Here is a 26,453-nt window from a genome sequence, read left to right on the forward strand (position 1 = left end):
CCAGAGAAGTCCCATGAATTGCATTTTTAAAGCTTCTAAATACCTAGAAGGGCAAGGCCTAATTCTATCAAGCAATTTTCTATCTGGGTGCATTGGAGCCAATGGGCAGGTGAAATATTGGGGACTAGATTTTCTCTCATACCACATTATATAAACAACTTTTAACTCCACCAAAGTGGAAGGAAAGGCCGTCTTCTCTTGTAGTTTCTCTCCTGTCTTGGGACTGTAACTTGCACAGATATAAATGTCCTGGAGGGACGATAATGACTATGAGAGGCAACAACACTGAATAGAAAACTCTTCCTATGCAATTGTTGAACATTTAATTTTTATTTAAAATCCCTATTAGTATGTAAAACTCAACTAAAATCTTTTAAAAAATTATACAGAGAACAGCATACATGTCTCAAGCCAGGCATTATCTTTTATTAACAAATTTAATTTCCAGCAATCAAATAAGCCATCCTCCTCAAAACATCATTTAAAAAATCCAGTTGTCTTGCTTCAGCCATTTCATTAGCTGATGCCCACAAATGAACTGACATCCTTAGAATTTTTATAAATTTTATTTGCAATATATATTTTAGCTGAGCAATTTTTCCTCATGACCTAAAATAACCTAAGGGCTCAACTGTCGTTCTTCATATAATACTGACTTCCCTTCTGTCAAAGTTAGAAGTTCTTTCACCCTGTGATATGCTGCCTTCCACCCCTTGCTACCAAAACTCCCAGGTTCCTAAAACATCAATGGGTCTTCTACCTGAAGCTGCCCTTTGAGCTAATGCACTCTTTTGAGTCATCTGTCTTTTAATTTCCTTCCTTTGCTTGTCTCCCACTCTAGTTTCAGTTAAATATCACCTGGCATTCATATGACATTACTGTGATTGCAATATTTTGGATGCCATCTAAAGAGTTTCCATATTTTGCAACTCCCCTGTAGATTAGCTCCCACTGCTGGGAAACACTGTGGCCTCCTACTTCTAGCTTCTTCACTAATAGCTGACACTCCTCACAATCAAGGGGGTCAGATCTGCCGGAAGAAAGTGATTCCGTCTAGGGTGGAAGAGAATAACAATGTTGCTAAGTGTACCTACCACTTATTGAGTACTTACTGCATGCAAAGCACATGCTGAGTTCATTTCCTCCTCACAGTGGTCTTATGAGAATGTATTCTTTTCCTTAGAAATTTCCCAAGTGAGGAGTTAAACACAGAGTAATGAAGTCATTTGCCCAGCATTACACACCAGCAAACAGTAGAGTGGAGATTTTACCCAGGCAGCCTCACTCCAGAGCCTGCTTGCCCAGCAATAGTATGAAGTGCCCACAGTAGTTTGGGTGGACAGTACCGAGACGGTATAGTGGTGGGCAGCAAAGCAGGTGAAGATTGATGGGTTTCTGGATGTACAGTGTTAAGTGTGGCCCAGGCTCTACAGTTGTTTGAAAAGAATAGAAATCAGCGTGAGGGGGATATCAAGGATGAACGCTTTCAAGACTGCAAATTCATTTTACTCTATCTCAGTGCGTAAGAATACAGATGGCTGCATAATTTAAGCCGGTCTATGTAAATGATTAGCAAAATAACTCAAGCCCTTGGCCTTTGGAAAAATTGTCAATGTGGTTTCAGATGCTTGGAACCTGTGCTCCCTGGACTAAGTCAGGCAGGGTCCCTTAGGTGAATTAGTGCCATTCTGTGAATCACCACCCAAACGTGTAGGCTATGTACTATATTTTTATTTATTAAGCAACCATGAAAGACAAAGCTGCAGGGAATTCCCAAAGCACCAATAAACAATAAAAGAAAGCCCTACTGTTGTTTTGTTCACATTTCAGTTTTCCCACATGCCCCTCTTCTCAAACTGCAAAATTGCTGTTCATCCCCATGTTGACTTGAACGAAATGTGATAATCTGTAGGGATCGTTTTCTTTTAGAAACAAATAGCAATGAAGCTTGCTATTTAAATCTTCCTTCCATTGATGCACTTGAGTATTTAAATTGCACAGTTAAAAGTAATGAGCACTTGGTACCATTTTCTGTCTGCATCAAACTGTTCTCTCCCATTATCTAAGAGAAGTTATTTTCATTCTAAGCTTCTCAGATGTAATAGAAGAGACTTTTTACCTGCTTTTTCTTTTTTATTCTCATAATTCCTTGGTTCTCCCAAGTCTTAGCCCAACCACTTTTAGTTCTTGCATGCTTTCTTTAAATGATAAAGAGCTCCTTGAAGCTGTCTCAGCAATAATGCCTTCTGCTTGCTTTTCAAAGAGCTGTGAAAACTAGTAAGTCCATAACACAAGTGTTTTCCCTATCATTCTTCCAAATCAGTGATATTAGCTTCTTCTGCTGTGAAATACTTTATAAAATAGTAAAAAAAAAAAAAAAAAAAAAAAGATTAGCATATTTTACTTGTAGCTCAATATGTGACTTGCTATTCTGCCACAGCAATGATTTCCAGTCAGAAGTGTCACAGTGAAAGAATGATTTAAAAATCAACTTGCTGATGTTCAGTGACCAAGGCTTTGAAGTGTGGCTTCACCCAACCACTAATTCTCAACATTAAGGATTGACCCTTGGAGATCTGTTTGGATACACTGTCTGTTTTGCAATTAGATTGTGCTTTGTCATCCCTCCTTGGGCTGGATACACTGAAACATGAGGCAGGCAAATGGCCCATCCCCATTGGTGCCGAGCCAGTGGCTCAGTTTGTACTGAACCGCGTCCATCCGGCTGATGCTCTGCTCACCATCCTGCTTCCTAACACGCTGGGCACCCCAGCTGGCCTTCCTCACTGCTTCACGGAGTAGCGGGGAAGCAGCACAGCTCACAAGCTTCCTCTGTGAAGAACCACCTCTGCACGTAACATACACTAGACCTGCTCACACCCAAGGTGGTCCAGCCACCAGTGCACCACACACCTCTTACCTGACACTAACGACTTTATATTGCGCTACGGTATGCTTTTTTTAATAAGAAAATTTTTTCTAAAAAAGGAAAACCAAGTATAAATCCAACAGTAATTCACTGTTTTTTGGAATATGCTAGTAAATAGACATTGAAATGACATAAAAAAAGAGATTCGTGAGTTTTTGCTTTTTATTTTTTAGCATCTTTTTTGGAGTATAATTGCTTTACAATGGTGTGTTACTTTCTGCTGTATAACAAAGTGAATCAGCTATACATATACATATATCTCCATATCCCCTCCCTCTTATGTCTCCCTCCCACCCTCCCTATCCCACCCCTCTAGGTGGTCACAAAGCACCGAGCTGATCTCCCTGTGCTATGCGGCTGCTTCCCACTAGCTATCTCATTTACATTTGGTAGTGTATATATGTCCATGCCACTCTCTCACTTCGTCCCAGCTTACCCTTCCTCCTCCCCGTGTCCTCAAGTCCATTCTCTACGTCTGCGTCTTTATTCCTGTCCTGCCCTTAGGTTCTTCAGAACCATTTTTTTTTTGGTAGAATCCATATATATGTGTTAGAATACGGTAGTTGTTTTTCTCTTTCTGACTTACTTCACTCTGTATGACAGACTCTAGGTCCATCCACCTCACTACAAATAACTCAATTTCATTTCTTTTTATGGCTGAGTAACATTCCATTGTATATATGTGCCATATCTTCTTTATTCATTCATCTGTTGATGGACACTTAGGTTGTTTCCATGTCCTGGCTGTTGTAAATAGAGCTTCAATGAACATTGTGGGACGTGACTCTTTTTGAATGATGGTTTTCTCAGGGTATATGCCCAGTAGTGGGATGGCTGGGTCGTATGGTAGTTCTATTTTTAGCTTTTTAAGGAACTTCCATACTGTTCTCCATAGTGGCTGTTATCAATTTACATTCACACCAACAGTGCAAGAGGGTTCCCTTTTCTCCACACCCTCTCCAGCATTTATTGTTTGTAGATATTTTGATGATGGCCATTCTGACTGGTGTGAGGTGATACCTCACTGTAGTTTTGATTTGCATTTCTCTAATGATTAGTGATGTTGAGCATCCTTTCATGTGTTTGTTGGCAATCTGTGTATCTTCTTTGGAGGAATGTCTGTTTAGGTCTTCTGCCCATTTTTGGATTGGGTTGTTTGTTTTTTGATATTGAGCTGCATGAGCTGCTTGTATATTTTGGAGATTAATCCTTTGCCAGTTGCTTCATTTGCAAATATTTTCTCCCATTCTGAGGGCTGTCTTTTCGTCTTGTTTATGTTCTCCTTTGCTGTGCAAAACTTTTAAGTTTCATTAGGTCCCATTTGTTTATTTTTGTTTTTATTTCCATTTCTCTAGGAGGTGGGTCAAAAAGGGGTCAAAAAGGATCTTGCTGTGATTTATGTCATAGAGTGTTCTGCCTATGTTTTCCTCTAAGAGTTTTATAGTCTTGTCACATAATTTTTTGATCAATCTGGAACTGATTTTTAGCTAACTTCCAAAACTAGTCCACTGATCAACAATTTCATTTCTGTCATACTTTAATATTTCTATATACATATGGTTTCTTCTAGATTCTTTGTTCATTGCATTCATCTATCTGCCTTTTCCTGCATCAATACCCACTATATTAATTAATAATAATAGATTTTTAATAAGAATTATATTTGGCAGGGCAGGTATTCCTGACCCAATCTTCTGCTGCAGGTGTGATTGATCATTATGGCCCTTTGCTCCTCACATATACATATGGTTAAATCATATTGGTTCCATGAAAAACTGTTTTGAAAATTTTACTAGCAATACCAAGAACCTCTGGATCAATTTGGGGGGAAACTGACAAATTTATGATACTGAGCTCTCCCTATCAATGTACATGGTCTTTCCATTTATTTCGGTCTTCTTTGATGTCTTTTAGCTAATGTCATACTATTCTTTATAAGAGACTGGTACATTGTTTTTAGTTTTATTCCTATGATACATTTTTCCTGCCCTTGTATGTAGTATCTTTTATTTAGCAATTCTAAACATTATTTGCTAGTATATAAAAATAAAATTGACTTTAGTACCTTGACTCTTCTACTTAGCCACGCTGTTCAATCACCTTATTAATCTCAGTGGTTTGTGGATTACTTTGGGTTTTCTCTTTCCTTTAAGATAAGGATGGTGTAGTAGTGCACACTAGAAAAGGCTGGGAGAAATGAACATTCACTTTAGATCTGAGATGTATGTGATAAGCTGTATAATACTGATATAGAGAAAAATGTGAACAATGCATAAGCCACCCAGGCACCCTCAAACTAGGAAGTTTCTGAAGAGCTTGTGTAGAAGATGTCTGGGTGAATTTCTTTTTAGTTGTCTATTCATTGTTCAAGTTTGAATCAAACTATTCAAGAGCTTCCTCCATAGGTTTGTTACTCTCTGCCATCTTCTTTTTCAAAAATTAATTGTTGACTAATTCAGTAAAAACGTATTTTTTACCTTTTAAAGAGTATATTAAATGAGGTAGTACATGGAACAAATATTATAAAGTAGACAAAATGATAGTACTTTAGATGAATACAAAGTGTTTTGAAAACGTCCCTATGTCAGGTTCAATTTTTTGCAACAATTACTCATTGAGGGCCTTCTATAGGCAAAACCTTGACCCATTAAGAAAAGTGTTTGGTTATCCCGTGCTAGGAAAAATTAAGAACATGGTAAATTTAACTAATATAAGCCATCAATCTTAGAAACAGAAATAACACTCACCCCCATCTTTACTCTGTAATAGGTTTATCACCCTGATTTATTGGATAATTGCCTAATCCCTCTTGCATATGTAGACAAGAATTCATCAACCTGAGGTACTTAAATGTATTCATCGTTGAAAGAAAACTTCAACTAGCTAGCCATTACGTCCTAATTCATTAGTTATGGTCATCACTCAACACTTTCTAGGGAAAAGTCATACAAAGGAAATGCTTATGAGAATTCTTTTTCTGACTCAATGAAAATTCTATTATTTTTCAATTCATGTCTAAAACATGGAAATACTATGGTAATATTTAGCCTACCTCAACCCAAATAGTTCTAGGGATATAATTCCTGGCTGTACCTCTTATGAGAAGCAAATCCTTGTAAGCATAAGAAATTCCTGAACATGTCGTAGAGTTTCAGTAATTGTTATCTTCACCCTTTCCTTCTCCTTTCCTCCCTGTGGTGGGTTTGGGAGGGGCGGGGAGGTTATATCTTTCAGAGGAGATAACACTTTGAAGACTCAATTAGATTTAGGTATTTAAAAGATTTAAAATATTAAATGTTCTTCCATTTAGTTCTTTATTTGAGCTACTCAAGTCTTCTAGACTTGTTACATCTGCTAGTAATACAGAAATATATTTATTTATAATCAGTGCAAACAATACTGAAGTATATTTGGTAAAAATGCAAACCCTCCACTGTTGCCACCAATCTTTTTTCCCTCCCCACAAGGAATGAAAACAGTGTACTTTGTAACTTTAGAGTGCTTTTCTATGCATTTACATAGATACATTCATAAATGGATAAAAAGTTAGAACATTTAGGATAAAGTTTTGTTGTTTTAATACAAATGGAATCATATAAATATTTCTGCAAAATTATTTTCTCATAATAATATGTCTTAAAGATGTTTCCATGTTTATATTTTCAGGTCTTTACCATTGAACTGCCACAGAGTAGCTTTTTATATAGTTTGGGATATTATCTAGCCATTCACTTACTGGTGAAAATTTATAATATTTACATCTATCTGTGTATATATTTTATTTTATTTTAAAAAATTTTTATTGGAGTATAGTTGATTTACAATGTTGTGTTAGTTTCAGGTGTACAGCAAAGTGATTCAGTTATACATATACATATATCCACTCTTTTTTAGACTCTTTTCCCATATAGGCCATTACAGAGTATTGAGCAGAGTTCCCTGTGCTATACAGTAGGTCCTTATTAGTTATCTATTTTATATATAGTAGTGTGTATGTATGTATTTTACATCATCCTGGTGTGAATATCCTTATACATGCCTCCTTTTACAGGAGTGAACAGTAGGTACTAAAGATACTTAGACATTACGTTTTCCCAAAGCGGGGGGTGGGGGGAAAAAACCCTACCAAATCCTCCCCACCTACACATTCTTATATTAGCAGGACCAGAGACTCAGGGGCCTAGAAATTATGTACCTCTTCCCTCAACATACAGAACATATCCAGAAGATTCCTTTAAATTCAGTTATGTGTTTTTCAATATGTCCCCCTAGTAAATTCTCATGGCCATGTACTCTATCTCTGCCCATATCAATTACATCTATCGATTCTGTAAGATTTGTTCTCTAGATTAGCTATGATTTCTAGTATCCCAGCATTGCCTAATGTGTCATACAATCAATGATGTAGCTGGTAGGAAAAAAATTGCTTAAATTTGGCCAAATGCAGGTTAGCTGAAACCCAGCTATTCAACTCCAGCAGTTTGTTCAAAAATTAATATGTACGAGAACTCTGTTAAAAATGAATATATATAGGAACTGGTTTTTCAAGTATTCTTTTGTTAAATATTGTGCAACCACCTATTATCCTTTTAAATATTTGTACAGACCATTTTCTAAAATGCAGTGTATATTGTATAATATATAAATATTTATATTTTATTTGTTAGTAGAAATGATATAGCATTAATTTTTACCTTACCATAATTTATTTAGGCTATTTTGTTTCATGCTGTGGAAAGTTTAAATTTTTGCTATATGTTAGAGTTTTCTAAGTAAAATCTTTCTCTAATTTTGCAATACCAATTTTCAGGCATTATCTGCTTATTTCCCTATTTTTTACCTGTATTTCTCATCCAGTCTTAGATAACTATGTCCACTCTTTCAGCTTTCATAGAGAAACATCAAACAAAAGTGGCTTAGTTTAAAAAAAAATACCTGCTTAATTTTTTCCCTTGCACAAAAAGTGAAACATAGATAAGCAGAATAGGCATAACTGTCTTTAAATTGTTATTTTTAAAGTAGAAAAATCCCATCCTTCAAGTTTCAGTTCTTTTTTTAAAAAATTAATTATTTTTTGGAATTTTATTTATTTTTTTATATAGCAGGTTCTTATTAGTTATCCATTTTATCCATATTAGTGTATATATGTCAATCCCAATATCCCAATTCATCCCCCCACCCCCACTTTCCCTCCTTGGTGTCCATACGTTTGTCCTCTACATCCGTGTCTCTATTTCTGCCTTGCAAGCCAGTTCAACTGTATCCTTTTTCTAGATTCCACATATATGCATTAATATACAATATTTGTTTTCCCCTTTCTAACTTACTTCACTCTGTATGACAGTCTCTAGGTCCATCCACGTCTCTACAAATGACCCAATTTCGTTCCTTTTTATGGCTGAGTAATATTCCACTGTATATATGTACCACATCTTCTTTTTTTAAAATTAATTAATTTATTTATTTATTTTTGGCTGTGTTGGATCTTCATTGCTGCACACAGGCTTTCTCTAGTTGCGGCGAGCAGGGGCTACTCTTCGTTGCGGTGCATGGGCTTCTCATTGCGCTGGCTTCTCTTGTTGCGGAGCATGGGTTCTAGGCATGCAGGCTTCAGTAGTTGTGACGCACGGGCTTAGTCGTTCCGCGGCATGTGGGATCTTCCTGGACTAGGGCTCGAACCCATGTGTCCTGCATTGGCAGGCGGATTCTTAACCACTGCGCCACCAGGGAAGTCCCTTCAATTCTTTTTTAATTAATGACTCATTATTAGCTTTTTTTTCTACTTTTCCATATTTTAACAGAAATGTATGCTTTATTTTAGAAATAGAAAAATGTAATTTTTTTATTTTGAAAATATAATTTTTTAATATTTTAAAATAGAAAAATACAAAATGGAGCACAAAAAACCCTAGAATTTTACCTATCCAAAATATCTATTAACATTTTATTATCTGTACAGATTCTTTTCTAAAATACAAAGTATGTTTATTATATATTATATATTTGTGTCTTACTTTTCAGCAGAAATGGGATCATGCCATTATTTTGTAACCTACAATTATTTAGGCAGTTTACCAAATGTTAGATATTTATTTTATTCTAACATCTTCTTATCTTAAACAGAGTGTGCAGGAATAATTTTAATATGAATTAGAAATGTAAAAGCAAAAAGACAGAGAATAAGGAGAATGGGTTAAACATGAAAAAACATGACTGAAATGATGTTAAATATTAAAAAGCAAAAAAGCAGAAAAATGCCTATAAACTGGAAAAGAATATGTAATGATGTATGAAGGTCTGCAAAGTGCCCCACGGTGTATCAAAAATAACTAAGACTAAAAAAAAGCAGCGTCCAGGAATTTTCATTTAAACCCCATCATCATTTCAGCCAAAATGACCTGCTGACCAACTTGCTTTTAACTAAATTGCTTTCAATGAAATTATGTTCTATAAAATTGCATTTGTCCACATTGCTTTTTCTAAGTTTTTTTTTTAATGGTCAAATTGTATCTTGCTATTAGGACAGAATTAGGAATCCAGAAGCCATTTTTGTCCCATGCTCAGTTCTTTCCTCGACCTCTGCACCTCCATCCCCCCATCACCTTTAGCCTCAGATTTCATCACGGATCAGTTTCCATCCCAGGACCATGAGATTCTTCCTCTGAATGTAAACGTTGTTTGGAAGATGACCTTCTTCACACCATACCTTCAGAAATACTCTGGAGTTATGGCTTTTTAACCATAGAATGTCTAACTCTAACTCTCCTAGTTTTAGGATGTTCCCTTCAGTCCTTTTTCAAACTAAATTTCATGTATCATGTTTTTACCTCTCCTTATAAGATGAAGACTAAGCATTTTAAGCGAACTCTTGAACTGGTGCTATATACCCAATGAACAATTCGACTAAATCAACTAGGCTACTCTATTGCTCACTGCAAAATTTTTATGATAGCACACTCTTTCCATATATACCAAGAACACTCTATTTCCCCCATCTTATGGCTTCATCCTCAAATTCCCAAAGCTATCTGCACAATGTTATTCCCATAATACCAATGCAATAGAAAAAAACCCCAAATTATCAATATGCCTTTATTTGCAGCCCTTCTCACCTGAATTCCAAAGATTCTTGTTTAAAAGGCAATCTACTGACCTCTTCTCTGTAGCCCCAAGTCCAAACAGCAAGCTGTCTGTGAGACTGTGCTTTCCCAGTAGCTGTACCTAGAGTAAAGGAAGGGTAGAGGGTTTGGTAAGAGTGAGATGTGGTGGACATGGTGCATGAGTGTGTTGAATGAGGGTTAAGAGGTAGGGAGGAGCTAGTGAAATAGAGGAGCAGAATGGCATGAAGGAACAGGAAATTTTTACTTTTGCTTCGTGTATGTGTGGTTTTCATAAATGTATAATATCGAAAGAGGAAATTATGTTTGAAAGCATTTATGGTAAACCTCCTGTGTCATGGGTAGAGTAAAATGCCTGGCTGGACTTGTTAAGAAGGTGAAAAGCAAAAATGATGCCTCAAAGTTTCTGGAGTGAGATTTGTGTTTCCTTTTAACATGATTTTTTCAGAGACTGGATCATGTGGAGACATAGCTTATAAATATGATCACCTGGTCAAGAACTGAATAACTTGTCCTGACCACTTCACACAGGTAAAATTAGAATAAAAACCATCCTCCGCTTGATGACAAGCTCCCAGGGAACACTCTAATACCAAGGGGCAAGTCCGGCTCCCTTGCCATCATTTTTACTTCATCCATCTAACAGAAATTGCACAAAAATCACCAACTACATTCCATCTCAAATTTCTCTCAACTCTATAAGGAACCCGTATCCTATTTTGCGTTAATCCCTTTCAGCCTAACCACATCACACGCAGCATCTCACCTGAGAATGTAATGCAAATCTGTCATCTGAGCAATACTGAAATCTTGCTGTAACACAACGAGCTGCTGTGTTTAGAAAATTGCATTGTTCTGGAGAGAAAACCTGAGAAATCATGATCCATCTACAAATCCCTCTATACCTTATGGCATCCTTTTATCACTACCATGCCAAGAGGACCAGACTCACACTGGCAGTAGCAGGAAGGGAATAACACTGGAAATATATCATAGGATGTTGGGTTCAAGTGCTATGACAATGGCAGCAAGATTTTGCACATAATTTCGAAAGAAACCCTACCATAGTACAATATAAGGCTATCCTCAAGAATTCATCTGGACCTACTTTGTAACCTCCCTGTGTCTCTCACTTTCCTTGCCACTTTTGTCTGTTATTACTCCTCAGAAGCATATCTTTATGTTTTCCCTTATTTGATTTGCAATGCCCTGTCTTATGAAGGTTGTCCTGGTCCTTAAGTTCATGCTTCCCCTAAATCTACCTATTCACTCTTTACTGTTACATTCCTGGCACCTAGGACAATGTTGGTACATAGTACATGTGCCCATTTGATGGTGCCTATATCCTATGTGTTCTTTACTCCTGTTTCAGTTCCAAAAGCTAAAACTGTGCCCCCTAAAGTAGCATAAAGGATCTGCACTAACTTTAATCATCAAAGGAAAAATATTCATAAAAGTTCATAATAGTTAAGTTAAAGATAGGAGAAAGCGCAGAAAAATCCTCTGTTAAGAAAGGACCAAATGATGTTTTGCAATTGTTTACAATGTTTGCAATTGTTTACAATGCTCTAGGAGCTGAAGTTTGGGAAAAAACCATAACTAGTGGTTTCTAAGAAGGTGGTTACCTTTGTCAGGGTGGTCAGGAAAGGCCCCTGTGAGGATATTTTAGTAAGAGAACCAAATAACGAGAAGCAGAGAACCATGTACAAACTTGAGAGATCATTCCAGGCACAAAAAAGAGCAAGTTCAAAGGCCCTGAAGCAGGGGGAAGCTCAGCATGTTCTAGTGGTAGGACCAGCAAATGAAGTGATGGTAAGAGGTACTACCCAAATTAAAGAACATTAAAAAAACAATTCATATTTAAGGATGAGATATAAGTTATTTTTCCACATCAATAACCTGGAAATTGTGAGATATCCTGTCCAGAGATTTGAAATAAAGAAATTAGTTCCTTCACCCACAGTAATATACAAGGAAACATTTACTAGGCATATGTTATGTGAGTTTCCTTAATTTACAATTTTTAATAAATTGTATTGAAGAATAGCATACTTATACAGAAATGCCCAAAGCCTAAGAGCAATCAGTACACATATTCATTTGACAATTGTAATTATGTACCTGGCCATGTTCTAAGCACTGGATACAGGGGTGAAATGAAAGAGATCACACATCTTTCATGCAGCACTTATCTGAAAGGCAGGAGATAGAAAATAGATACATAAACAAACAAATAAATAAAATCATTTCTCATGTTGGTCACTGCTATGATGTGAGTATAGCCACGTAACTACATAGTAACAACTCTATATTTGGCCTTACTGATATTAGAATAGAAAAAGAAAACTTCTACAACCTTGGTTTTCATTTTTAGCATATATAAGTATCACCTGGGGAACTTGTTAGGAACTCTACCCAAGGCTCCACCACAGAAACTAATTCAATAAGTTTGTTGGGGCCTGGATATCTGCATTTAATTAACATCTATGTAAACTTAAGCAGCTGAATGCATAGGGAAAAACTTTTTAAAAGAATGATCTAGACGGTAAAAATTTAAATTTACCCCAGGACTATCTAGAGAGATGGAGACAGAGACAGACAGACAGACTGAGAAAGAAAGAAAAGAAGAAAGAAAAGAAAAAGAAAGAAAAGAAAGGGAGGGAGGGAGGGAGGAAGGGAGGGAGGAAGGAAGAAAGGGGAGAGGAAAGGAAAGGAAAGGAAAGGAAGGAAGGGAATGACTAGGTTGTTCTGATGGATAGTTCTCAGTGAAATAGTGGTCCCAGTTAGGTGAGTATATTATCACTGTATAGATTTAGTACATACTTGGAATCTTAGGTACTAAGATAAATGATCAAAGAATTATACATTCTCAGACTTGAAAATTTGTGCATTTAAATATTTATGTGGTTGAAATTATCAAGAATTATTAAAATAATACATTTTCATATAGATTGTGAAGACATATTACCGTGGAAGCAAAAATAAAAGGATTACGATGTATAGGTACAAATGAAAAAGTGCAAGTTGTTAGAGATATCTATTTATAAAATTTTGGTTAAAAAAACTTACTTTAACTCATTTCAGCTGGCAAAATACTCCCTAGAAAATGGTAAATTAAGGCTAGAGACTTCAGGATTTTTTGCAAATATAGTGGGAAAATCTGTTACTTCAGTTTATTTTTGCCATATAGACTACTTTCTTATGTCACTATGGAGCTGCAGGCAATTCTGTCTTAATAAAGGCCTGTGTGAGCAGGAAAATAAATGCAGTATTATTAAGGAAATGTAAAGTATTATCAAAAGAAACACAGCCAATGAATGTTTAAGGATATAAAAACGGAAATAACTGTTGTAAATTAGAGTAATGACACGTGTAAATGACAAAATATATGACACTATAACTGATAAAATTTTGATCTCAAATACAAACACTCACACACACAAATATATAAAGTTACCAGCCACAGTCTGCTAAATAAGTGCTTATTATAATTTAAAAAAAGCTTACCCATAATAATAGAAATCACAAACCATATTAAAAAAATACATAGAAACACAAATAAAAGCAATTTTGTTACCATTACATATTGCAGTTAAGACTTCAAAAATAAATTTCAGTAATACACAATGCTATCTCAACTTATGGCAGTGTGTACTGGCTCATTCCTACTTCAGTGCAATCTGGTTAGGTGCAAAAATACTTTTAAGAATCAGACTACATGAATAATATTATAATAAATAATATATTAAAAGGCTCTAGAATTATATTGTTACATGGAAATATAAATATTCTATAAATTGCAGAAGTCAAAATGAGTATATTTTTCAACAAATTATGTGTATAAAAATATATGCATAAATATTAACAAGAATTGAAATAGAAATTTATAGGATGCAAAATATTTTTGCTTTTCATGTTCACTGGTGTTTTGTTTTTCTAAAAGTTTCTGAATTATCTTAGGCAATAGATAATTAAAATTCCCCAACATATTCTTTATCAATAGAAAAGAAGCCTTATTTCATGTGAAGAAATGTTAATTTGTTTCTTTCCGTTAATGAGCCCAGAATCAGTGTCCTGTGACAGTTATTTATTCATTTCTCTCTGGGTGACACAACCTTCAGAATAACATTTACTTCTTGTCTTCCTGGCATCTCAATCTAAAAACCTAAGGAAATAAGATCACATTTCAGCATTTCCCTCACTAAAGATTTTTATTAGTCAAGAGAATTGCTGTTCTCAAAACAACAAATGACACTCAATATAGAAAATCGTCCATCATTTTCCAGATTTGGGAGTCACATCTTGCTAGCTTCACCAGATGCTGTGCCCTTGCCTCTACTGGACTTAGATTCGCATCCACTTACCTGTGATGACTCTTATGTTTCCAAAGGATAGGATAAAGGGTGTGCCCTCAACAAATACAACTATTCGTCCCTGGCTGGGCATCTGACCCAAATCCTATCTCTTCACCAATTGTTGGTTCAACCTGCCAGCTGCGGAAACCTTAAGATGGGAGAAAATATTTGCAAATGAAGTAACTGACAAGGGATTAATCTCTAAAATACACAAATATCTCATGTAGCTCAATATCAAAAAAAAAAAAAAAAAAACCCACAACCCAATCAAAAAAATGGGTGGAAGATCTAAATAGGCATTTCTCCAAAGAAGACGAACAGATGGCCAAAAAGCACATGAAAAGATGCTCAACATTGCTAATTCTTAGAGAAATGCAAATCAAAACTGCAGTGAGGTATCACCTCACACCAGTCAGAATGGCCATCATCAAAAAATCTACAAACAATAAATGCTGGAGAGGGTGTGGAGAAAAGGGAACCCTTCTACACTGCTGGTGGGAATGTAAATTGGTATAGCCACTATGGAGAACAGTATGGAGATTCCTTAAAAAACCAAAAACAGAACTACCATATGACCCAGCAATCCCACTCCTAGGCATATACCTAGAGAAAACCATAATTCAAAAAGATACACGCACCCCTATGTTCATTGTAGCACTATTACAATAGCCAGGACATGGAAGCAACCTAAACGTCCATCAATAGAGGAATGGATAAAGAAGATGTGGTACATATATACAATGGAACATTACTCAGCCATAAAAAAGAACAAATTAATATTATTTGTAACATGCATGGACCTAGAGATTGTTATACTGAGTGAAGTAATTCAGACACAGAAAGAGAAATATCATATGATAATGCTTATATGTGGAATCTGAAAAAAGGGTACAAATGAACTTATTTACAAAACAGAACTAGAGTCACAGATGCAGAAAACAAACTTATGGTTACCAGGGTATGATGGGGGGGAGGGATAAATTGGGAGATTGGGATCGTCATATACACATTACTATAAATAAAATAGATAACTAATAAGAACCTACTGTACAGCACAGGGAACTCTACTCAATACTCTGCAATGGCCCATATGGGAAAAGAATCTACAATAAGAATGGATATATGAAAAAAAAAAAAGAATGATACTTGTCCTTTTCCTCAAGGCCTAAAAAGAATGGAAGAATCTAGATCCTAGCTTCATAGTACTTGAAACCTAACCTGACTTTTCTAAATTCTCCGTAAGGAAAGGGGTTTCAAAAGCAAAGGGAAAGATAAAATGTATAACCTTAGACATTTTTCATTGTTGCCTAAAGATCTGGTACTCTCCGAGAGCAGGGCTGAAAGAAGATATTGGTCGGTGTGACCAGACTGTGTAATCTTAGCATTTCAGAATTCTCCCTGAATATAGATGTGAGGGGAGAAAAAGCTCATCAGTGTTTGCCAGTCTGAAAATTGTTTTCCAAATATTTGCATAATAATGCCTATACTGGTCTTGCAGCATCTCTAAGTTTTTTTTCTTTTAAGTATCTTACTTTCCCTCTTTTTTTCAAAAAACCTTTAAAAAAATTTATATGGTTGCTTAACACACTCCAAGTTATCTGAGAACTTTTTTAGACTTGAGTAGCGGGAGGAAGTGAAAACAATTTGTGAAGTATCTGATTGGGAAGGGCACCTAGAGAAAAAATTTAAAGTACACATGTAAATAACATTTATATTAAAATATTTAAAAGACTATCATTTTTCCCAGACCATTATATTGCTCAGCGACATGATTTTTGCTGGAACATAAGGAAGTGGACAAGCAGAGGGAAGCTTGGAACTTAAAAAGTTCCGACTTTGCCTGACAGTTTCTAAGAGGAAATTATTTATGTCTCTCTTAATACAGGGATAATAAGGGGAAGTGGAACTCTACAGAAGATAGAGGAAAAGGCTATAAAAGTTTTGATACTTGAATAAGGTATTTTAATTCCCAGATGAGGATCCAGTGACAAGTACCATAAAATCAGGATGACCCAATAAAGACATGATGAGCTAATTTTACTCAAGAATGAGGAAAAAATCAGCATGAATAATAACTGAAGATTAGAGGAAAATGTATTTAATACACTTAACTTTGTAAAAAAATATTCTGACCTAAATTATATATTATTCATTTAAATGCACAGTATTTAAATGCACTAGATAGTAATTCTCATAGACACTAAGTATAGCTTTGTTAAGTAAGCACTCTGTGTTTTAAAAGAGCAGAAAAGGAGCTTTGGTTTAAATCTCCCAGTTAATCATGATCATAGGAAGTAAGAGGTTAACATGAGGACTTAGCTCGGCTATCTCCACACACCAGGTGGATAAATATGGACATCTGAAATATAATGCCCAGAAGATAAAATTTTTAAAAATCCTTGAGTTGTAGCCTACAAAATACATAAAAACTTTAAAAAATATTAGTATATATATATATATATATATCCAAACTGTCTTTAGATTTTCAGCTAGATCAGTTTTCCTAGCTGGTAACTTTAGAAACTGTAGGAAAGCCCACCTAACAGCTGCTGTTATGGTTATGATTCCTCATCTTTGAAGCATACTTTCAGTGAATAATATTCTAAGCTCTATGTTAGGTTTGAGGAGAAAGTTAATTACATTCTTGAACGTTCCTGGATGGATTCAGATGTCACAATCTATTTTTTTCATTGTTTGGGCCAGAGATAGAATCAGAAATATGTTCACTGTGACCAGGAAAAAGATCTAATCTCTCGAATTAATATTTTTTAATAGTATTTATTACTGCTAAATAGTAATTTTTCTCCCAATTTGCTTCCACATATGGACATGGAGTATTTCCCCATTTTACAGCCATTCCTCTTCTACAATGTTTCTATCAAAAGGTCATGTTTCTGAGGGCTGCATCTGGAGTTCCAGTGTTGAACGTGTTTTCATCAGAGAACAGATAACCAGCACTAACTTCATTTGCCTTGTGATGCCCCATCTTCTACAGAAGAATCTATCTTCCCTCACAAAGCATAGTCTATAAGATCCAGCACTAAACATGGGCTAATTCTAAAGAATAGAATCTCCTACTTAGATGATCAGTACTTTTACTCCTATTTCTCATTTTAATTCCTATACTCAGATACTCCTCTTAAATGCTTTCATATTTACTGTTAACTATTTGGTTTATAAATTGTAACGTCTGACACGAAAATACCAGACATTTCTCATGCACTTTGGGTTCCATTTAGGATGTTAGGATTCTCTTTGTAGTTGAATTGTGAAAATATTATTTGTAGATTTATATTGAACTTTGAGTTTTGTGGAATCATATAAATCAAAATTATTTACCCCATGGCCTGACCATAGAATTTAGTGGGTATTATTTAGTTTTTCAATTTTAGCCCTATATTTGACAAAAGCATGCATTTATTAATAAGTTTCCATCAGTAACAGTGATATGGTATATTTAGAATCTTTCTTCTGGATTTTTTTCTAGTAATATTTTCTTCTAGCTGTAAAACCAGACAAAATTCTAATCCAATCCCATTTCTTCTATTTACAAACAGTCAAATTTTGAACATTACTTAAACTCTCTCACTTTGTTTCCTTAATCTGTATAATAAGCGTAATACCACTGTCATAGGCCATTATAAAGATTCAATGACTATATATAAAATAGATAACTAATAAGGACCTACTCAATACTCTGTAATGACCTATATGGGAAAAGAATCTAAAAAAGAGTAGATCTATGTATATGTAAACTGATTTGCTTTGCTGTACAGAAGAAACTAACACAACATTGTAAATCAACTACACTCCAATAAAAATTAAAAAATAATAATAACTAAAAAAGTCTTAAAAAAATAAATAAGATACAAGGATGTAATGTATAGCACAGGGACTATGGTCAATATTTTATAATACCTTTAAATGGAGTATAATCTATAAAACTATTGAATCATGTTGTACACCTGAAACTAATATAATATTGTAAATAACTACACTTCAGTAAAAAATACAGTAATGTAAAAAAAAGATTCAATGAGAGGTTATGCTCAGTAAACATTACTTCCCTTAATCTAACTTTTTAAAAAATTTTTTATAATTACATTTTTTAGAGATAATAGTAGATTCACATGGAGTTGTAAAAAACGATACAGAAATTTCTTCTTACCTTTTAACCAATTTTCCTCAATGGAAACATTTTTCAAAATTGTAGTACAATATCACAGCCAGGATATAACATTGATAGAATCCACAGATCTTGTGCAGATTTCCCCAGTTTTATCTGTGCTACTGTGTGTGGGTAGTGTGTGTGTGTTTAAAATTTTATTTTAAACTAATTTTAAACTTATGAAAAGCTAAAAGAATAATACCAGGAGCATTTTTTCTTTTTCCTAAATCATTTTAAGTTGCCAACCTGATGCCCCATCACCTCCCAAGTATGTAAGTATGAATATCCAACAAACAAGACCATTGTTCCACATAACTGCGCTATTACCATCAAAATCAGGAATTTAACATGGGTACATTATTACCATCTAATCTACAGAGTTTATTCAAGTTTCACCATTTTCCAATAATATCCTTTCTAGAAAAGAATCCAATTCTATTTAGTTGGCACATCTGTTTAAGTCCTGTTCACACTGGATCTATTCCATCTTTACTTGACTTAAATGATTTGACACTTTTAAAAATTGTAGGCCAGTTATTTTATAGTATGTCCCTCAATTTGGGTTTGTCTGATTTTTCTTCATGACTAGATTCAAGTTAAGTATTTTTGGCAGGAGTATCAGAAAAGTAATACCAAATTATTCTCACTGCATTCTATCAACTGATAAGCAAATTCAATGTGTGCCATTACTGGGGATATTAAACATTAGCACGTGATTAAATAGTTTCTTCCAGGTTTCCCCAGTTGTAAAGATTCCCTCTTTTACCTTTATAATTGACAAGCATTTTGCACAGAAGTTCTTTGAATTTATAGAAATATCTTGTGCATCATTTAACTCTCACCAAAATGTTTTACATGCATTGATGTTTTTGGCTGAGTTACTTATTACTGTGATAATTGCCAGATGATTTTCTTATTCTGTAGTTTTCTCCTCTATTTATTAGTTGGCATTCCACTGTTACGAAAATCTTTCACCTCTGCTCATTTAGTCATTCATTCATTTATTCATCCATTCATTTATTCATGCATTCATATCTGTATGTACTGGTGGATTTCTGTTTTATTCAACTGATTATAATATGTTGCTATTATTACTTATTTTAATGCTCAAATTGTCCCAGATTTGACCAGTGTGGATCTCAGGCTGGTTTGTGTATCCTTTTGACATGGTTCCATCATATGGGGAACACTTCTTTACTTTCTGGTACATCAAAATGTTCCTGGCTCATCTGTTTCTTCCCTTCCCCAGTCCAGGAATCGGAAATTTCTCCAAGGAGCTCTGGTTCCTTTTAGTGGAGAATGGTATTTATAAAGCAAGATCTGAGTGAAAGATATGCTCATTGCTACTGGAGTATCTCTGCTCCCAGGCTCTCTCAGGACAGAGCTAGGATATATATGAACTATGTTATATACAATTACATTATCTATCCCCACATTTTCCTTCCTTCCTCCCTCCCTCCCTTCCTTCCTATCTTCCTTCCTTTTTTCTTTCTATTTGTCATCTATCTATTGAAAACTATAAATTCACATTAATATTTCCATATCTAATCTAACATTACAGGGTTCATTCTAGTTTTCTTTTTTTCCATATTTGTGACTCCCTTTTCTAGCAGCAATAAATCGGACTCAATTTTTCTCAATATAAATAACTATTTGATTAGTTACCGTCATAGGTACTCACACATATCAAAGCCACCATCACCCTCCTCTCCACCCTCCCCACCTCTCCGCCACCGGTGTGACAAACTTCTCAAGCTGCTTGGTTTCTGAATACCCTACACTAGAAACTGCCACTTCACTCCTCCTCACGGATGCCGTGCTCACCCTACTCAATCTTCAGTCTTTCACATTAGATGCCACTACTCACCTCCGCCTTCAGACATCTTCCTCAACTCTCTCATCCTCGAATAACCAGGCCAGGCTGCCACCAGTGCACCCAAGCCCCCAGACACTCTGGAACCCCACTCAGATTCTGAAAGCCTCCCTTAGGCACTGCCCGTAACCCTGTATGGATGACAGTGTTTTCACATCTTCACCTTGTCGTTTGTTGACCAAATTAGGAAGAAAGGAATGGAGGAAATGAGGAAGTAAAGGAAAAGAAGTGCACAGAAAGAAGGAAAGGAAGGATTTTGTTTTAAATCAGAGATCTATAGACCCCTATCTTACACTATACATAAAAATCAACTAAAATGGATTAAAAACTTAAACATAAGACCTGAAACCATAAAACTCCTAAGAGAAAACACAGGGGAAAAACCTCCCTGACATTGACCTTGGCAATGATTTTTTGAATACGACACCAAAAGCTTAGGCAACGAAAGCATAAATAAATAAACAAACTAAAAATTTCTGCACAGGAAAGGAAACCATCAACAAAATGAAAAGGCAACCCATGGAATGGGAGAAAATATTTGAAAACCATAAATCTGATAAACCATATAACTGAAAACCATATATCTGATATCCAAAATATATAAGAAACTCATACAACTCAATAGCAAAATAAACTCATAAAAAATGGGCAAAAGAGCTGAATAGACATTTTTCCAAAGAAGATATACAAATTACCATTAGATATATGAAAAGGTGCTCAACATCACTAATCATCAGAGAAATGGAAATCAAGATCATAATGAGATCTCACCTCACATCAGTTAAATAACCATTATCAAAAAGACAAAAAAGGCAACAAGTGTTAGGGAGGATGTGGAGAAAGGGGGACCCTTATATACTTTTGATGGGATTGTAAATTGGTATACCAATTATGGAAAACAATATGGAGGTTCCTCAAAAAGTTAAAAATAGAACTACCTTATGATCCAGAAATCCCTGTTCTGGGTATATACGCAAAGAAAATTAAATCAGTACCTCAAAAAGATATCTGTGCTCCCATATTCATTGCAGCATTATTCACAATAGCTGAAATACAAAAACAACCTAAGTGTCCATTGATGAATGATTGAGTAAAGAAATATTTGTATGTACATACAATGAAATATTACTCAGCTTTAAAAAAAGGAGATTCTGCCATTTGCGACAACATGCATGAAAATGGAAGACATTATGCTAAGTGAAATAAGCCAGAATCAGAAAGAAAAATACTGCCTGATCTCATTTATATGTGAAATCTTAAAAAAGTTGAATACATAGAAACAGAGTAGAACAGTGTTTACCAGGGGCTGGGAAGTGGAGGAAATGGGGAGATGTTGGTCAAAGGGTATGATGTTTCCGTTATGTAGAATGGATAAGATCTGGAGATCTGATTAACAGCATTGTAACTATAGTGAATGGTACTGGATTGTGTACTGGAAATTTGCTCAGAGTGGATTTCAGGTGCTCTTACAACAACAACATGTTAACTGTGTGAGGACTTGGATACGTTAATTAACTTGAATGTAGTAATCATTTCACTATATATATATATATGTATATATCTCAAAACACCATGCTGTGCACCTTAAATATATACAATTTTTATTTTTAAAAAAATAAATAAAATTAAAAGTAGAATTACCTTGAGATCCAGCAATTCCACTTCTAGAATTTATCCAGAAGAATTGAAATCAGGATCCAAAAAGTTTTAGTACCCCTATGTTCATTGCAGCACTATTCACAATAGCCAAGTTGTGGAAACAATTAAAAGTCCATTAACAGATGACTGTGTAAAGAAACTATGGAATATACATCTAATGGAATATTATTTAGCCTTAAAAAAGACAGGAATTCTGCAATGCATGACCATATGAATGAAGCTTAAGGACAAACTAAGTGAAATAAGCCAGTTACAGAAGACAGGTATGGCTTGATTCGATTTGTATGAGGTATCTATGAATAATCTCTAAATAGGTGCTGTACAATATTGTACCTATAGTCAACAATAACATATTGTACATTTAAAAAATTTTAAGAGGTAGATCTCATGTTAAATGTCATTTCCGTAATAAAATTTTAAATTTAAATTAAAAAAATACTTTTCTTTTTCAACCATCTTGGACCCTGTGGAGGCCTGCTGGGAGCAGGACTTCTAAAACAACAAATATGTCTGGAAGGCTGTGGTCCAAGGCCATTCTTGCTGGCTATAAGCAGGGTCTACAGAACCAGAGGGAGCACACAGCTCTCCTGAAAATTGAAGGTGTATATGCTTGAGATGAAACTGAATTCTGTCTAGGCAAGAGGTGTGCTTATCTGTACAAAGCAAAGAACAACACAGTAACTCCTGGTGGAAAACCTAACAAAACCAGAGTAATCTGGGGAAAGATAACTATTGCTCATGGAAACAGTGGCATGGTTCATGCCAAATTCTGAAGCAACCTTTCTACTAAGGCCATTGGACACAGAATTCGTGTGATGCTGTACCCTTCAAAGATTTAAACTTACTGAAAAGTAAATAAATAAAAGTGTGTATTTGTTCCCTTGTAAAAAATAAAATAAAATAAAAAAATAGAACCATTCTGATCTCAGTGTCTAGCATAGGACTGTACTGATTGAATACAAGGTAATAAATATTTGATGAATAAAAAATTTTTAAAAACCAATCAAGAGATTTATTTATCACCTATCCCAATAGAGATATGAGAGGGAAATTTTTCTTTTTAACTGGCAGTGTGGTTGTGTAAGGGAGAAAGAGTAGTGAAGTAAAAAGTTAATTTAGGATATTTAAAATAGGCCAAGAGTTGCCCCCTGAAAAGTTTACAGAATTGTCACAGTTTGGCTTTAGAGTCCACAACCACCTATAAAAATGAATAAAAAGACATCTTAATTAAAACAGAGTCAGGAAGCCAGAGGGGGAGCTCTCCACCCTACAAGGATTGCAGATCCCGACAGGAAGAAGAAAGACTTCCTCTTCCTGTCTGGCAAGAGCTCAGCCAATGAGAGACTCACAACTCAGCCAGTGAAAAGCCACTATACTTGGCACTCTCAATTCCTCCAATGGACTCTATTGTTTAGTACAGCCCTCCCAACTTCCTCTTCTCCTCTTTAGAAGAGTTCTCCTCTCCTTGCTGCCGGGAGACTTGTGAGTGGCTCACCGTTGCAATTCTTTGCTGATCCCGAATAAACCCATTTTTTGCTGGAGAAATAACTGGCAGTCTGTTTGTTTAAGGTCAACACTCCCCATTTTGTGCTTTTCTGTCTCACATATTGTGGACACCTAGCACCCTCATGGACTCTCCCCACCTTGCCTCCACTTATTAGGCAAGGATTTGAAACTCACTCACATATTGTAAATAAGCAAAAGCCAACTTTTTTTTTCTTAGATAATGAATATGCAGAGACGAGGTGCTAAGTATTCTTTATCTACCTCACATCTTTTTCTAAACAGATGGCTTCTCTAGGCACCAACCTTGCCTTTCTTCTCCATCATGCTTAAAGCTGAGGTCATGGCTCGGTTTTTGACCTGTATCTCATATCTCATTCCTCCCTATCTCCACCAGACCACGCTCTAGATAGTATTCATAGCTGGTTCTTGCTTCTTAATAAACAAAAAGATAGAAGGAAATGACTTCTCACCTGCTCAGGGGAAAAACTGATTGATTGCAGACTTTATGGGTGAAGTATGGAAAACTGAACCAGTGATAGGGCCCTTTGTGTTCTCTCTGACATTACGGAGGAAGACAGGCTACAGAAGACAAGCACAGGTAGGACAGCGCACCAGTCTGCCTGGCAATGGATCAGAGGTGCAAAAGGCAGCAGAGTTGATAAACAGAGACCAAGATGAGACCCCAGAGAAGTGGTTCTGAGAAGCCTGAACATACGCTCCTGTTGCCTCTGCTGATGGTTGTGGTGATCTCACACTCAGACCTTCAGTCAGACTTTCTTTGATTTTCCTTCCCCTACAGTTTCTCGGCAGTGAGGTGTTTCATTGAACGTCTGGGGTAGCAGCATAGGAAAGTGTCATAAAAATGGAGGAAATTAAACGAAACATGCCCGGTAGGAGCCGAGCATGAATGCACCAGTTCCTGTTCTTCATTGCTGTTCTTTCCAGATGTGGAGACTTTTCTTGAAATGGAAGAAATAAAAAAAGAATGGTTAGTGGTGTCTAAAAATATATAATTGGATTCAATGACTATTGTGCTGGAAAGGTGTTTTTCAGAGGTACTTCCTGGAGAGAAAAGACATAGGAGAAATTATATTTTGGCTGGCCTGGCAACATTATTTTCCACCCTGAGGACTGTGAATGTTTTATCTGGCTGTCATCTTATTGGCTTTGCCGAAAAATTTAACCCTTTGAACATATATTAAGAACCGAGTGCCAAGGTAGCTGTTCAGTGTCTCCACCTCAGCTTCTAGTTGGCTGGCATTGCTGCATATTAAAAAAAAAAAAGATATATTGCTGTGGAATACAGGGGGATATTTTCTTTACGGATAGAACCTTAATGGAAATGTGGAAAAGAGTCACTAATGTCTTAAAAGTTTCTTTGTATTTAAGTTGCTTAAAATCTTCTTACCTTTCACTCAGTGCTGTTGACTGGGGTTTTTACCTCCTGCTGTTGACAGGGTTTACCTTTTTGAAGGAAAGTCATTTTCTCGATAATTTTCTCAATGGTTCTAATACCACTCATGATGAGTGATTAAACTTCACTTGGTCTTTTTCCTCTTTCTAATTCCACTCATACACAGTTTTCCTTACCTGAAAGGGGAAAAAATTGTACCTTGATCTTCAAAACTGTTTCATGGAGTTGCATATGCCCTCAACAAACTTCCCTACTTTGTACCCCTCATAGTTTTCTTGTCACTTGGAAAATGACAGGATCATTTTCCAGCCCAAAGTCTGAAATAAAAGAACATATAGCTTCGATCAAAGGAAAAGGAGAGAGGCATCCTGCTGTAGCAAAGCAACTTGGACATTTTCCTTCTATTCAGAATGTTTGATTCATTCTTCCATTCATTTAATATCTAGCTATTGAAATGTACTAGCTATAAGGTAGAGAATTACACATTTCAGGTGTCATTACACATTTTAGGTGTAAGGATCTTAGACACATTCTCTGTCCTCAGAAATTTAGATTCCAGTAGGTAAGAAAAGATATTTGTAGAATAACCTAAAGGCTGCAAGAGAAGTACCCATAAAGTGCTAAAACTGAAAAGATGAAAAGACGTATGGGAAGCATGAATCAGGGAATTATTATATTAATTTAATGAATCAGGGAGTTATTTTATGGGGAAAGTTCCATTTGATTTGGGACGGGAACACTGGTTGAATTTCCATGGGTGGAGATGGGGTGGGAGGAATTCAAACAAGGAAGAATGGTATAAACAAAATCGCTGACAAGGAACTGACCAATACACTTGTTTGTTTGTGTCACATGTTTCTCATGTAGGGAAGACAACGGAAGTTCCCCACACCGGTATTGCCTTTCATTTCTCATGTGTTCCTCCTAGTTCTATGCCTTAACAGGGCTCCATGGAGCCAAGGAAAATGTGAAAGCTTCCATGTGTTCGCCCCCCAAAAGCTGTCTACTTAAACTGAAGTGTATGCCCAATCCACCAACCCTCAAGGTCTGAGAATTACACATAAGTGATGAGGTATACAAATGAATGTAGCCCCCAAATGAATTTTCAGAAATACTCTCAGCAATGGAAAGGCAGTTGGGCCCTCTGAAAGCTTTTATGGTTTTTTTTTTTTCTCTTACAACTACCCATCCCCTGCTTAAATTCCTCTAGTCGCATGGGACTCACTACTCTAAAGAGAATCCTTTTTCCTTCTGAAAACTCTACTACAAATTTATTTTTCACATGTTAAGTGGAAACCTGAACTTCTGCCCTCCAGTTCTTTTCTCCAGGAGGACTGCTCCCCGAAGCAGTCAGGCTGTGAGAAAATCCTCTTCTGCTAGAGATAAACTCTATTTTCCTTACGTAAATTACCTACAGGTTTCTCTATAGGG

The 26,453-nt window shown here is 35.7% G+C and overlaps 1 pseudogene across 1 annotated transcript; it reads left to right on the forward strand.

Annotated features, from left to right (window-relative positions):
* The first annotated feature begins 22,608 nt into the window (after positions 1-22,608).
* Positions 22,609-22,978, forward strand: LOC309651651 (large ribosomal subunit protein eL33 pseudogene; annotated as a pseudogene). The gene has a single exon. The product of its transcript is annotated as a large ribosomal subunit protein eL33 pseudogene (transcript).
* Positions 22,979-26,453: the final 3,475 nt, after the last annotated feature.

The sequence above is a fragment of the Balaenoptera physalus genome (assembly GCF_965194825.1).
Source record: "Balaenoptera physalus genome assembly, chromosome: 21".
Lineage (NCBI taxonomy): Eukaryota > Metazoa > Chordata > Mammalia > Artiodactyla > Balaenopteridae > Balaenoptera > Balaenoptera physalus.